Here is a 15,306-nt window from a genome sequence, read left to right on the forward strand (position 1 = left end):
TGATTATAACAATCTATTAGTGGTTCTAGGAGATCTAATCTTTGCATATCAAGTACAAACTCAAATGCAAAGATTAAGTAAAATCTAAATAGGTTAGACATCATCAAAAAATAGGAGATTGTTAGCCTTGGTGACTACGTTGTTTAATGTGTTTTGATAATATTAATCTATTTGTTGTTCCTAGTGTATTACATCTTTGCAAATCATGTTTAGTACAGGTATATGTGACAAATACATGAAGTATTGGATCAAAGGCAAATACCAGACCAAGCTGACGTTCGAATAGGAAAGATCAAAAGGACACTTACTCAGAAGAACTCAAACATCCAAGGAAGCCAATGTAGAATTATATGTAATGGGGAGTGTTTGAGGTAGTATTTATTGTAACTCTCGCGGTTTTGTTTCACGCATGATTTTTGAGTAAGAGTTGAGCAAAATGCACATGCATACTAGGACACAAGAATTAGGATTTCAGTAAGTCACAATGTAATGCCCTAGAAAATTAATATGCATGGAAGTGTTAAAAAATTTATTATTATTATTATTATTATTATTATTATTATTATTATTATTACTAAACAATTAATTAATTAAACATTATTAAATTAAAGTAATTAAATAAATACTATGATGGATATATAATTATATGTATATATATATATATATATATATATATACATTATATGTTTATAATATTGATATAATATAATAAGGATATTATATATATATAATATAAGTAAAACAAATGAATCTTCCAAACCATTTCAATACAAACAGCAAGCATCTCTCTCTATGCCACTCTCTCTCCTCCGCCTTCTCTCTCTCTCTCTCTCTCTCTCTCTCTCTCTCTCTCTCTCTCTCTCCTCGATTTTGTTAGCCAAACGGGCGCCGATTGAAAAACGGAAGATACCACTGGGTTTCATTCTCTGCCATCGATATTCCTACCAAGTGGATTTGTCATAGGAGTGACATAGGCACCACTCATGGGGTAAGGTAAATCATTTTCCTTTCCTCAGTTTTTCCTTAAATCTTTAGCCAAATCGACAATCGAACACCACCACGGGGTCTTAACCTTGATCGTCGTTATTTTAGCCGGAGTGGATTTTCAATTTGCGTTTCCTAGGCACCACTCCAAGGCTAAGGTAAGATTTATGGAATTTAGAAAATTTTCTATTTTTGGGAATCTAATTATTTATTTGTAGTTTATAGGCTTAGGAAATGTTAAATAGTTATTGGGAATTTTGTGAGCCTATGAATATTAAGGAAATTATAGTTTTGGAGTTGAGTTGATTTTATTGGGGATAGTGTGATTTCAGGGTTTGGAGTTTTGAACACTTTGGGCGTGGGTTGGAATTTTTGCAAGACTTTTCAAGATTCAATTAAGGGGATTAAGTTAAGTTATGATTTTATATATATGAGTTCAAAGGCTAGTTTGAAAAGCAACCGTTCAATGGGGATTTTACAAACCTAGGATATATGGTATAGTATTTTTTGAATATTATGAACAGTGGAAAATATGATTTATCTTATGAACTAAAAATGTTGTGTATCTTTGATTATCTCCTGAACTGTATTCAAATACTGAAAATGTGTGGCAGGTGAATGATTTTATGGTTTATTGTGAAACTGAATTTTGGAATGATTGTGAAATATACTAGAATTGTTTGTGAAACATACTGGAACTTTTTTGTAAAACATAATGAAACTGCTTGTGAATAATACAGGGATTAGATATGACGGTCAAGGGTCGGGTTTTATATGATGGTCGGGGGCTAGGTTTTATTTGATGGTTGTGAGCTAAGTTTATTTGACGGCCAAGGGTCGGCTTTTATATGATGGTCGGGGGCCAGGTTTTATTTTAGGGCTATGAGCAGGGTTTATTTGACGGTCGGGGGCTGGGTTTTTATTAAATGACAGGTGTAAAATGAAATGATTTAAATTATAATTTTTAATACTTAAATTGCATGATATGCTTTAGGAACCCTAGGGACCAGTTGTTATGTGAGCATGGTACCATTGCTAGTGATTGATTATTAGACCATGTGCACCCACACTGTTCTGGATAGAAGTGTAGGTGTCTCAACCGACTGCCTGCGTGAGGTTGAAGTAAGGGCATCAGACCTGCAACTTAGTTGTGGATGCTTGTAGACGTACTTACAGAGGATGATGTTTTGACTTTGTTTTGGACTGATCACCCAGGCTTAGTCTAGCCTTCTGGTCGCACAACCCGTGCCATGGGGGAAGTAAATGGCGTTAGTCACAAGGAGTTGTCTTATATGCATATCTGTGGATTTATGTAAATGGTGTTAAATATTTACTGAACTAGTTTATACTGTGGAAAGGAAAAAGGATATTTTCAACTGTATGGAATGACTATATGTTTTAAATGATGTTTTCCATTAAATGAGGAACTGGTTATTTTCTGTATACTAAAATCCAGGCCACACACTGATTTTAACTTAGTATTCCTTACTGAGAAGTGTCTCACCCCAATATACAAATTATCTTTTCAGGAAATACCAGGGATCATGTTTAGCAGACTAGAGGGGTTGAGCTAGCCGTTTAGTTTATGTATGTAGTGGGTATAGATTGAGTCTTCTTTTTGTACAATGTTATGGTTTATAATATGGATTTTCTTGGAGACCCTTATGTATAAAAATAGTTTAGCACTCTGGTAATGTATGTTGGATAATTTTTCATCATTTTCGCTGCATTTATGTATTGACTATGGTATCAGGTACACAAACGTCACTAAAGTAGCACCCGGGCCCCACATAGCGGGTCGGGGCGTTACATTTGGTATTAGAGCCTAGGTTTGCTAGGTTTTGTAGACTTTGATGGTTGATAATTACCAGAGTATAGGTTGAGATAAGATAAGGATGAGAGTTGGTAGATTAGGTTGGGTTTTGGTCTGGAAGCTTAGAGGCAGAGTTCCTTTGATGATTTTCTGTGTTTTTCTTACAATGACAATTTTAGGAAAACCATAGTAAATCCATCGATGGTTTCGTTTCTGGGTTGAAAGACTAGAACTTGGAAACTTAAGTAGGAATGTTAGGTCAGGTGAGTAGGTGTTTAGTCCTGGAGTTGTGGTTAGAGGAACCTTGATGGTTTTGTGCCATAATTGTGATGGATTCCATGGATAAGGACATCGTAGTTGGAGGGGATAATCACGTGGATACTTCTAGTGATGATATGGATGCTTCGGCAGTGTTGCGAAGTATAGCGCAGCAAATCAAGAAGGAGAACCGAAGGAACTCTAGAGAGCAGGATTGGCCATCAGTTGGCCGGGGTTGCACTTTTCAGCAGCTTACCCGGAAGAATCCGCCATCTTTTGCAGGAGGGGTGAACCCGATCACAGCTGAAGATTGGGTTCAGGGGATAGAGGAACTACTGGGTGTGTTGGAGTGCACGGTGGAGCAGAAGGTGTGGTACGCTACTTTTAAACTAGTGGGGGAAGCAAAGAGGTGGTGGAGATCGGCAAAACTGGTGGAGGAATAGTGGCCAGGACCTGCGGCTATAACCTAGAGCTGTTTTAAGGAGGTTTTCTTCGACAAATACTTCCCTACTGCTACCCGAGAGGCTAAGACAGAGGAGTTCCCGAATCTAACTCAGGGACACTTAACCATACAGCAGTACGCGACCAAGTTTATGGAACTATCCTACTTTACTCCATACATGATCTCGGATGAGCCAAAGAAGGCCCGGAGGTTTGAGGCAGGAAAAATGCGCACAGGTGGTGGCGTTGTTGACTCAGAGTTTTTCTGAGTTGGTGGACAAGGTCATGGTAGTTGAGGCCAGTATCTAAGAGGGTAAGAGACTAGCAGTAAACTAGAAGAAGAGGCTTTTGCCTCAAGGATTTCAGACTAGTACCAGCTAGGGTACATGGAGGTGGCCAATCAACTACAGCCTCTACCTTACTCGGGTCCACTGAGATTCCCTAGACACTACATGTCCCAGAAATGCAACCTGTTCCAGCCAGAACTCGCATTTCTTAAATTTAGCAAATAGATTTCCTTCTCTCAGCACCTAAAGCACTATCCTCATATGTTCCTCATGTTCCTCTAGGCTCTTTGAATACACCAATATATCGTTGATAAACAATACCATGAATTGATCCAAATACTGGTGGAAGACCTTGTTCATTAGATCCATAAACACTGTAAGAGCATTTGTCAAACCGAACGGCATAACCAAAAACTTATAATGGACATAACTGGTCCAGAAATTCGTCTTTGGTACATCCTCTGATTTAACCTTCACCTGATGATACCCGGATCGCAGATCGATCTTGGAGAAAACTTGTGTGTCCTTTAGCTGGTCAAACAAATTGTCAATACGGGGTAATGGGTATTTGTTCTTCACTATCATCTTATTAATTTCCCGGTAGTCGATGCACATCCTCATCGACCCATCCTTCTTCTTCACAAACAACATCGGCGCTCCCCAAGGTGATACGCTCGGTTTGATAAACCCCTTGTCAAGTAGTTCCTGCAATTACTCCTTTAGCTCCTTTAATTCAGCCAAAGCCATTTTGTATGGAGCCTTAGAAATTGGGGCTGTACTTAGATTTAACTCAATGGTAAACTCCACTTCGTGATAAGGGAGCAATCCCGGTAAGTCCTCAGGAAACACATCCGAGAACTCCCTTATCACTGGGATATCCTTTAGCTTAAGTCCCTCCTTTAGTGCTACATTTACAAAAGCAAGATACCCTTGGCTACCCTCCAAAAGTAACCTCTTTGTATGAGTTCTTGAAAGGATCTGTGGTGTAGAGCGCACACATGACCCAACACTCTTGCTTCCCTAGAGGTCTAAACTCTACCTCCTTCCTATGGCAATGGATACTCGCACAATTGGATGTTAGCCAGTCCATCCCCAAAATGACATCAAACCTATGCATGTCAAAAACAATTAAGCTAGCAGGCAGCATTCTCCCCTGAATCTCCATTGGGTAGTCTCTGATCACCTTACTACACACAACAACTGACCCTGTCAGTGTGACTAACAACTATCTCTACCTCTTACAATTTAACCAATCCCCCACACAAGAAAGAGTGCTTCACACCTGAGTCAAACAACACAACAGCACCATGTGACAAAATGGAAATACTACCTGTCACCACGTCGCTAGCATTCTCCACATCTCTCGGCGTAAGCGGGTACACCCGCGCTTGGGCGGTGCCCCTCTGGTGACCACCTCGGGTTGCCTGGTTACCTCCCCAATATTGATGCTATAGAGGAGTGTGAGTCAACGTTGCACGGTAGTCCCATGCCATATGTCCAGTCCCACCACACCGGTAGCAGCCAGTTGGTCCACTTTTGCACTCGCCCCAATGTCTCTGATGATATTTGGGATAGGTAGAACGTGGTGGATTCCCCTGATAAATCATATATATATGTCACGCCCCGAACCCGCAAATGGGCCCCAAGTGTGAATTTAGTAACCTAGCCTATTTCTGTATTAATTAAAACATACATAATACTACACTGAATGAGGGTCCGACCCCATGGGGTACACGTAAACCCTATACACAATCACATTCACATACATACACATCAAATACGCAACGAAAAAGTTCTTTCTAATACATATAACGTACCATACCAGAGTTTATACATGACTAGTCTATGCTCCAAAACCCAACAATGCATACCTCGGGTGTCTACAATGACAACCCGGTTACAAAAATCAGTACTTACTTAAGTACTATACGTAGCTAACCGACACCCATGCTCCTAAACACTAAAATGCTAGTTTCGGCTACTCGAAGGACCTGAAAAATATTTGTATATTTGGGGTGAGACACCTCTCAGTAAAGAAGAAAACATGTTATATCAGTGTGTGGCATACAAGTGTTATTTTGACATAAAACAAACACAATACAGTTCCAATATTTTCACAATCCAGTTCTAGTACATACGATACCAAACATACAGTCAGTGTCATCACACTCAAGAACCCGATACCCTACAATAACCGAAACCTCACAGTGATATCGTTGCTAATATGGTGTCACTCACACCCATCGGTGACTAGCCAAAACAAACAGACGATATTTCACACCCTCGGATATAGAGCCGAACACTCTTGCCCACGGTATTTAGACGAGACATGGCGTTTGCCCATGGTAATTAGTCGAGACGTGGCAAATTTCACAAAACCTGGAATAATTTTGGAACTCATGTTCCTATACCCCTCAGCTTACAGTAATTAGCCGTCACAACTATTTTACAAAATTTGGAACATATCAACAGTTCATTCCACACTTATTTGAGTATACAACAATCATATCATTTTTAATTCGAGAATACAGTTTAATACAAATACAGGTACGATCATCTCGTTACTATAGTTTTATATAATATACGATTTTCCAACAGAAATGGAGATGATACCCAAAACCCCCAATTTTTCCCAAAAGCTAACTTGAAAATTCCGCATTTTCACCCGATAGATTTTCCCAAATAAGTAGCCAAAACATACATACAATTGTAAACTACATGTTTACCGATTCCTATTTCAAAAATAACTGATATAAACAAAATCCCTTTACTTTTTTCCTAAATACCAAAACCCGAACTCTACGGCTCCGAAACTACAAACCGAGTTCCCAAAACCTAAACATCAAAGAACTATACTTCACTATAATTCTTACTACTACATATATACCAAAATGAAAATGAAATCGAACCTTTACCTCGGTTTTTGGTCAACACCCGAACGTTCTCGAAATGAATTTTCAATCCTCTATAAACATAGAGATTCTCCTCCTGATCCATGTAGCAACATCGAATCGTTGATTCCGGCAACTGACGACTTAAAATCCTAGAGAGAGAGAGAGAGAGAGTATCTGAGTTCTAGAGAGAGAGAGAGAGAGAGAGAGAGAGGTTTTTGGTTTCTTAACCATTAAGCAAAGCCAAGGATATTTATAAACAAGTTGATCCGGCTAGACTCGTCGACGAGACGACGTCCTAATCGACGGGCTGCAAAAGGAAGTTCGTCGATGCTAAGGTGACCTCGTCGACAAGCCTGAGATTTCAAAATTTCCCAAATTTCTTGGCATCTCCTCGTCGACGAGCAAAAAAGCCTCGTCGACGAGCCTTGCAGATTTTTACCTTTAAAATTTTCCTTCTCTTTTCCTCATTTATTTAATATACTTATCTGGGGTTGGGTTCTTACTATATATATATATATAAGCCTCAACAATATATTTATCTTTGTTTGCTAAAAGAATATTCTAAATTTTATGATAAATGTGAGTGCAAAAGTTGTAAGTAAATTAATTTTTATTAAGAAAAATGTCATGAATGTCTCATCGACATTTAGGGTCGTTTGTTCGCAATATCTTTCAAAATTCTTGAAAATAAAGATGTCTACTTATTTTCTTACTTTCTTTTAGCATGAGAATCTGACCTAACGGGCATATTCACATTTCAGAGAATGTAAGGATTTCCATAAAACATAGATATCATATTCCCACCTCCCATATGAAAAAGTTTCATGGAAATCTTATCCTCATGATTCCCATGCAAATTCTATTTTTCGGACCAAATTACCCTTGATATTTTGACTTTTGAAAAATATTTCCCTATAATATAATATAATCATGCTCTATTATTAGATTTAAAATAATGAAAATATATATAATTTTAATTAAAAATATTAAATATAAAGTTTTAGTTAAAATTTAATTAGTTATTTATTAGAAAATAATTTAAGTGACAATTGAAAATATTTATTAACATAACTTTAGTTAATTTATTATTTTAAAATATTAATCAAGAGTTTTAAACAGATGATATTTAAAATGTCTATTATGAGTGTAATATGTATGTTAATTAACATTTTAATTGACGTTTGTAATTTATTAAATATAATTAATGTCATTATTTATAAAATATAATATTTAGACATCATATTACCCTCATTTTTTTTTTGGTACTAAACGTTATATATATATATATATATATATATATATTGAAAATTTTATAATATAGATTTAATTAAGTACATATTCTTAGTTGATTTTTGTGTTGAAAAAATTTAAATTATTCTTCATATATTCGTTACTCACATGTCAAGAATATAATGGGCGTCTTTTTAAAATAGTTATCCAGATTATCAAATTAAAGCAAATTACTGAAAATTTTACAACATGAATTAAATAAAGATATACTCATGAGACAAATATTGTAATTTTAAAAATAAAATTACAAATTGTCATTCTAAAAAATATATATACCCTATTTTTGGAGAGGTTTTTAATTTAAATTTGTATAAGATGTGATATAAAATTATATTAAAATTAAAATAAATTTATCTTAATTCAAATTTAAGATCTAAAATCTATATTTCTTTAAATAAATATAATTTATTCGGCTAGTTGTAAAAATATGATAATTTTTTTACCAAAAAAACAAAAGGTGGCAACTGCAACTTACGGAGTACATCCTCCTCAAATCTAGACCGTCAGATGCGCCTCGTTATTCACGGCGAGGAAATTACGAAGATTTATCAAAATTAAGACACGTGTATCCAAAGCCTTGGGAATGCACGAGCTGAGGTCCTCAAATTCACAGCCAACCAATCAAATCACTCCAGATCAATCAACAAGGTACACTGACGGTCGACGAGTGATAGAGTGGTCCGCGGGTGCACATCCCGATACAAGAAAAGGCCCCTTCCGTCTGACACGTAGGAGACCTCTAAGTGGACACTACGATGGAGCCCATCTCTTGCGTGTCCGTATTCGATCCTATGTGTGACGTCTGACGAGGGGTTGGTGGGGCCCGCTGCTGGCGTAGACAGTTGTAGGATACGAGATCGGGTGGGCCAATGGAGTGGGGCCACGTGGGAGCATACATGCAAAACGCTGGAGAAAAGATATTGAAAAATATTGGGAACATGATATATGTCTGGTTAAGGTGACGTTGGGTCGGACAAGACAGGTGGACAGTGAGAGGTCTGATACTCTGACCATGTTCTCACCACCCCCCCCCCCCGCCCAAACTCACGTGCATCGCGCGTGGTTTTACATTTCTGCTTTTCCCAAACTCAATCTTCAATTTTTCAAATTTGTAAAACAGGACATCTTGATTTATTTGCTAAAATTAAAATAGTAAAAAACAAAAACAAAAGCTATTCTTTAATTTTATCCAAATTATTTATGTTTTCATGTAATTTGAAAAAGATTATCTTGAATCATTTAATTGGGATGAGTCACGAATTAATTAAACACGAGATAATTACATTTTGATCTCCAATAACTAGTGATATACAAAAATTATTGAAAAATAAAAAATCAGATCGAAATCACAAACGGCTCAATTTTTCGGTATTCGGTTTCGGTTTTGATTTCAGTTTTAGAAAGTGTAAATTTTCGGTTTCGATTTTCAAAGTATAGCCGAACCAAAAAATCAATTTTAATTTATATTATATATGTAAATTAATATGATTAGTTAATTATGATTGGTCCATATAATAAGTTCATCCAAATTACTTAATTGTGGTTAATTGATATGTAATTTGCATTTTGATGGTTTGCAAGAATTATTAAGCTAGTAGAAATTGTGAACAAAAAGAAAAGGTCCAACAAGACCAATACATTCTCAACTGTCTAAACTATTTAGTTTTAAATTGTAAATGTATTTTTATTTTATAATTTGGTTTGTAATAATGCATTTCATGCATGATATGAATGTTAAGCTTAGTGATGACCGTAGATTGACCTTAGAGACCATAACTTTCACGAAAAAACTCTTTCATCAAAAGACTAAAATCATATAAGGTTTAAAAATGTCTTTAGGGTTAGAATTGGGGCAAAAACAGGACTTCAATCGATCGACGTTGGGTTTGTAGGCTTAATTAAAAAGCCTCGGTCGACCGACCCTTCCAGTTCAAAACTGCTGATCACACTGAAGGGCAAAAGTCAAAGTTTGACTTGACTCGGTCGACCGACCACCTGATGAACTAAGCTTCATCGATCGACCGAACCCAAAAACTTTGCTTTCAGCATACCTCAGCCGACCGGTCCTCTTAGTTCAAAATGCTCTCGGCCGACCGAACCTTAAGCTTGGCAGATTGACTATTGCCCTTGGTCGACCAAACCTACGAAGGTTCGGGAAATTGCTTTGGCCAACCGACCAGTCATCTTCCACGGTCAGCCGAACCCAAAAAGTCAATTCAAAATCTTGTGTTTGTTCGGCCAACTGACCCTTGCTCCAGTCGACTGAACCTCTCGGGTTCCCCAATTTTTACCACGCTAATTAGAGTTAATTTTTTAATTAAACTTTTTGAAAATACCCAGTGTGTCCCCAAACGGTCAAAATTTTCTCTCAAATTTTTTTATTCTCATTTTTTTATTTTCAATCAAGAAAATCATACTCTCTTTATCATTTCTTTGAAAAATCATTTTGAAAGAGAGAATCTTATTTGTTGACATTTATATTTTATCCAAGGCATATACTCTCATCCATCTTTATTTGTTGAAAATTATTTATTGAGAGTATAGCAAAAAGTTTTCTCCCATACATTTTTCTTAATAAATATCTTTGGGGTGAACTCATTATAACTTGTGGATCTTTGCATATTGTTGCAAGATTCCTAAGGCTCATTGTGTTTTTCATTGCAAAATTATTTTCGAGCAAATATCCTAGTTTTCCCTTGAGTTTCACTTTGAATTTCATTTTATGGGAAAATCTTTGAACTAGCTAAGAGTACCTTGAGCATATTTCAAACTATATTATACTTGCTTGAAAGGTCTCTTACATACATATTATTTGAAAGCAAAACCCCTAGGTTCTCCTACTTTTATTGAAATATATTTATGGAAAAATTTTTACTTTGAGTTAAATATTTGAAGTGCTTATCATATAAATCTCTCTCAAAGATTGCATAATATTGTTGAGAAATTCTCATACTTACATTGAGCTTATTTTCATATTATACGTAAGTGTATATTGTACTTTACTATTGTACACATCGGCTTAATGTAGAAGCAAGTTATTTGTATAAAATTTCATATTTTTTATAATCCTGACGTGTAGCCGGAAGAGGGAGACTTGCCCTGTGAAAAGTCCTGAATTGTTTAGACCCGATTAAGAAAGCACCAGATAGTTCAGAATCGGTTAGGAGGACCTGTTGCACCGTAAGGTGTGGTTGTAAAGGTTAGGGTCAGCCCTGTGAATCTATCTTAGGGTATTCCCTTGCCCAGTAAGGAGAGGGTAATTGTATTTGGTGTCGCTCTACCCGTAAGTGGGCACATTAGTGGAATCCTCTTACTCGTTAGCTTGAGGCGGGGATGTAGGCAAGTTTGACCATACCCTGATAGCATTTTTTGTATCTGCTTTTTATTTCTCGCACTTTAAATTTCCACACTTGAATGTCATATTTAAACTACTATGCATGATTTAAATATTTGCATATCTCATTACCTGTTGAATTGGTGAATGCTTAGAAAGACCCTAGGTTATGTAATACTGTTGCAATTTGGATTGAACCTAGGCAAAAAATTTTAATTACCCAATTCACCCCCCTCTTGGGAATACACCAATTCCAACAGTACATATACTTAAAAAGCTATTGTAATGAAAATTTGATTATTTTCATATATTATTATTCTTGATAAGTAGGGGTGAGCATAATTCAGGTGTAACCGAATTAATTAATCGAGTTTGGTCGGTTCGGTTCAGTTAATATATAGGTTCAATTTAGTTTGGTTTGAGATTTGGATAACTTTAGGTATTCGGTTTTTGATTCGAATATGGGAAATCTTTAATTCAATTAACCGAATTACCCGAATTACTAATTAATTAATAATTAAATATAAATTAGTAATATTAATATAAGATAAATGTTAAATCTTAAATGTTTAATCTTAAAATATCTCTTTTATCAATAAACCCTTTTATTAAATGGTCAATACAAAAATCATATACAATACTATCAGCATGCCTCCAATGGATAAAATAAGTTTTTCTAAAATCTGATTGAATCAGTCAATCAGTACAACTTAAAGTTTAAACCCGGTTCACTTTCTTTTTTGGGGTCGATTAGATAGTTAAACTGTATTAATGGATAAACCAAAATAGCTAACCTATTTATCATCTCAAAACCCTTCTTATTTTTTTTTTTTCAAAATTAAAACCAAAACCTTCAACATAAAAATCTTACTCTTTAGTATGCATACATACCTTATATCATATACTAGTGATATTGACTAAATACAAAGACAACCCAAATTTGTCTATCCCACGCATTTGTGGCTATTACAAAAAAGTCTCTAATCATATAATCACACTTTCTTTTAAATAGTCTCGATATCAATCATCGCCATTATCAATTATTATCCCCTTTTCAATTTCTAGCTGTATATTATGGGCATATGCATTATCAAGTTGGCTTACTACTACTAGCTTAAAATATTAGCATGATTATCTCGTGGCTGTTTGTCATTGCCAAAAATAGTGCCTTACCATTTCATCATTCCTTCATTTATATGTGCAATGGAATGTAATGTACCCGAGAATGTATGTTTTTTCTTTTTAGGGCAAAGTATGTTAGGGTACCAAATTATTGACCTTGGTTTTGTCCTTTGCCATGCAACAACCAACAAAGGAAGAACAAATTGTTGCATGCTTCTCCAAAGCACTTTTTATTTAAAAGCAGACAAAGTAGCTAGTCCTCATCCTTATCATTGAAGTGGGGTGCTGAAATCAAGAAAATCAAGGCTTAAGGATTGTGTTGGATGAACATATTTGTGATTATTGCAATAATGTGTATATTCTTACATCATGTTTCTTCTACAAATAGGGATGAGAAATAGTCTTTGTTTCAAGATAATAATGATTTACGATAAAGGATTATGCTGGTTTTAGGCAAATGATACTTTAATGTTAGTATTTTTTTTAACTAATATCGAATACTAATATTGTTAGTATTTGTTTTCACGATGAGATTTTGGAAATAGTCATTTTTTTTTTTATGTATTTCATTCTGTTGGTCGGGATATTACTCTCACATGATCATTTGCTCCCTAGAAACATTCTAGTAAGTAGTTCAAGTTTGGAACTTTTTTTTTTTTGTATAACCCGGGGCCTCCAGGCACCATCGCACTACTTTGGACACTATGATGTGGTACAAAATGCAGGGGGTGAAAGTCATTCGTCCATTGACGCACCCCTGGTAATTCACTAGGATAAACTCTCAATGGAGAATCAAATTCGTGACCTCGAAGTCACCAAAGTCACAAGTTGCCCTTACCACTTGAATCAACTCGACTAGGCTAAAGTTTAACTTTTATATAGCTAGATTCAAGTTTAAATCTAGCAAGTGTGGAAAGGAATATGAAATGGAAAATGGATTTTCATTGTGTTTAAGCCAATGATGCAAATTAATTCTCCATAGTTTGTTTGTTGAAAATTATGGGTTGAATAACCTATGTAGCAATTCACATGTAATTTGAGCACTAAAATTTGTTGTTTTTGATTATTATGATTGATGTATGCCTCTAGTTTTAATTGTACAAAACTTACTATAACCTATTATTATGATACATTAGATCAATAATGGAACCAGATTTCGGTCTTGTAATCATTTCCTTTACTCTAAAGAGTTTTCAAGTAAATCTCGGTATCCTTTTTGTGTGTATGCCAAACTTGTGTTTCTAATTGTTGGTCAGTTGTGATTTTTGGTAATTGATTATACTACTTACTACACATTTGGTATGTAGGAATGAACAGAATTCAAAGGAATGAAATTGAATTTATCGTTTGGTTTTATCTTGCTTGCTGTTCAAACTTATATTCCATTTCTTTCCTATTCTCATTCCATCCACAAACCGAGCATGGCGTTTTAGTGTTGATTTGAGCAAAGGATTAACTTGAGTTACTGTATTTTGGTCATCACCTTCGTCCCTCCTTTCCTCGTTAGGGTGTATGGTGAGATTTATGTGTACTGTGAAGTTAAAGATTATTATATTTTACAGTGTTCTTAGTGTTTTGCAAATATTATAAAATTATAATCAGTTATTTTGCTTTGGATATTACCTCCAACTCTCCCTTCCTCAATAGGGTGGTGAGGATTTATGTATGAGAAGGTAAAGATTTTTTTAAATGCAATATTATAATAGTGATTTGCTTAAGGGTGAGTTCGCCCATATGATGAACTTCTCCTTTTAAAAGTTAAAGTTGGTTATGCTATATTTGGTGAATAGATTTTTTTTTAGGTTTTAAACTTTTAATCTATTTGAAAAAAAAAAAAAGTTGAATTTAGATTTGTATTGGATTTCCATTAGATATAATATAAAATTGCATCAAAATTTATCTAAATTCATCCAAATCCAAATTCAAAGTTTGAAATCCATATTCCCAAACATGGCGTAAAAGTTATAGATTTAGAATTTTTAAAATATGAAAAACCTAAATTTTTCACTTTCTAATATTAAGTTTTTCAAAGAATTATACAAATTTTAAATTATTTTTTTTTTATTTTTCTAGATTTATATTAAAATAGTTCGAAAATAAAGAGTTTGCTTAAATGTGGAAAATAATTTTTTCGTGCATTATCAATTATTTTATGTTCAAGTACTAATAATTTCATAAATAAATTTATCTTGGATCAAGGAACATAGATTGCAGATTTTAAATCCAGACAAATCATATTATAAAATTATATTAATTCCATGTTTGGAGAGACCTTATACTTGGATTTGTATTAGATTTGAATAAAATATAATATAAAACTATATTAAAATTTATTGAAATCTACTCAAATTCAAATTTAATGTTCGAAATTCAGCATAAGTTTGTAACAAATTCACATAAATCCAAATCTAATGCCCTAATTTTATGTTCCTAAATATAAGGTATTATCATATTTGGAGAGATCGTGAATTTAGATTGTATTGAATTTAAATAAAATATAATATAAAATTATATTAAAATTTATTCAAATCTCACCTAAATCCAAATCTATCATATAAAATTCGTAGTATCAAACCCAATGAAAATATTTGAAAGGATAAATTTTGAATATAAATTTTAATTTGTGTGAATTTAGACAAAACATATTATAAAATTATATTAATTTTCTTTCAAACCCAAAATCCATACTTCCAAACACTTCCTTAAATTATAATTTTTAAAATTCTATTAGGGATTGACACCTTTATAATTAAACTATTATCAGTGTCAGAAAAATATTAAAGCAAATAAAGAGGCAGTTGTACTTACAGTTATACCAGATAGTGCGGGTCACGTGCGAGGGGAGTGGTGTCCTCACCTCTCCTCGCATGCCTTTGTTACCGC

This window comes from Malania oleifera, chromosome 1, assembly GCF_029873635.1.
Source record: "Malania oleifera isolate guangnan ecotype guangnan chromosome 1, ASM2987363v1, whole genome shotgun sequence".
Taxonomy (NCBI): Eukaryota; Viridiplantae; Streptophyta; class Magnoliopsida; order Santalales; family Ximeniaceae; genus Malania; species Malania oleifera.